Source organism: Etheostoma cragini, chromosome 11, assembly GCF_013103735.1.
Source record: "Etheostoma cragini isolate CJK2018 chromosome 11, CSU_Ecrag_1.0, whole genome shotgun sequence".
Classification (NCBI taxonomy): domain Eukaryota; kingdom Metazoa; phylum Chordata; class Actinopteri; order Perciformes; family Percidae; genus Etheostoma; species Etheostoma cragini.
Genome location: NC_048417.1, coordinates 125,459 through 126,363, shown reverse-complemented (window position 1 = coordinate 126,363; position 905 = coordinate 125,459).

Sequence of the window (905 nt, the reverse complement as noted above, 5' to 3'; positions counted from 1 at the left end):
TTCAGCTTTCAGGCTCCTCTCCTGTGGAACCAGGTTCCAGTTTGGGTCCGGGAGGCAGACACCGTCTCCACATTTAAGGGTAGGCTTAAGACTTTCCTTTTTGATATAGCTTATAGTTAGGGCATAGAATCGAATATTGTTAGGGAGTAGTAGTTAGTCACATAGTTTTCAGATTTATCTATCATATAATAACACTAAAGGGAGACTTGGCATACAGCCCGATCCGGTTGGGGAGAGTTCTGGTCCGACCGGGCTGGAGCTCTCTTTACCTTGTCTCTCTTGGTTTTGGTGTAATAATAGTTTTAGACAGCTGTGGACTTATTTTGATACTCTAGTTAGGGCATAGAATTGAATATTGTTAGGGAGTAGTAGTTAGTCACATAGTTTTCAGATTTATCTATCATATAATCAAGAATATAATAAAACTAAAGGGAGACTTGGCATACAGCCCGATCCGGTTGGGGAGAGTTCTGGCCCGACCGGGCTGGAGCTCTCTTTACCTTGTCTCTCTTGGTTTTGGTGTAATAATAGCCCAAGAGCCTGGGTCTGACCGAGGTTTCTGCCTAAAAGGAAGTTTTTCCTCGCCACTGTGGCCCTGTTGCTTGCTCTGGAGGAGACTACTAGAACTGTTGGGTTCTTGTAAATTCTGGAGTGTGGTCTATCTGTATAGTGTCTTGAGATAACTCTTGTTATGAATTGATACTATAAATAAAATTGAATTGAATTGAATTGAATAGATGGCTGGAGGCTGACTGTGGATGTGTCCCCTGGCTGTAATGATAGTGGATGGTTGCTAGATGGCCAGAGGCTGACTCTGGTTGTGTCCCCGGGGCTGTAATGATAAGGATGGTTGCTAGATGGCTGGAGGCTGACTGTGGATGTGTCCCCGGGCTGTAATGATAGTG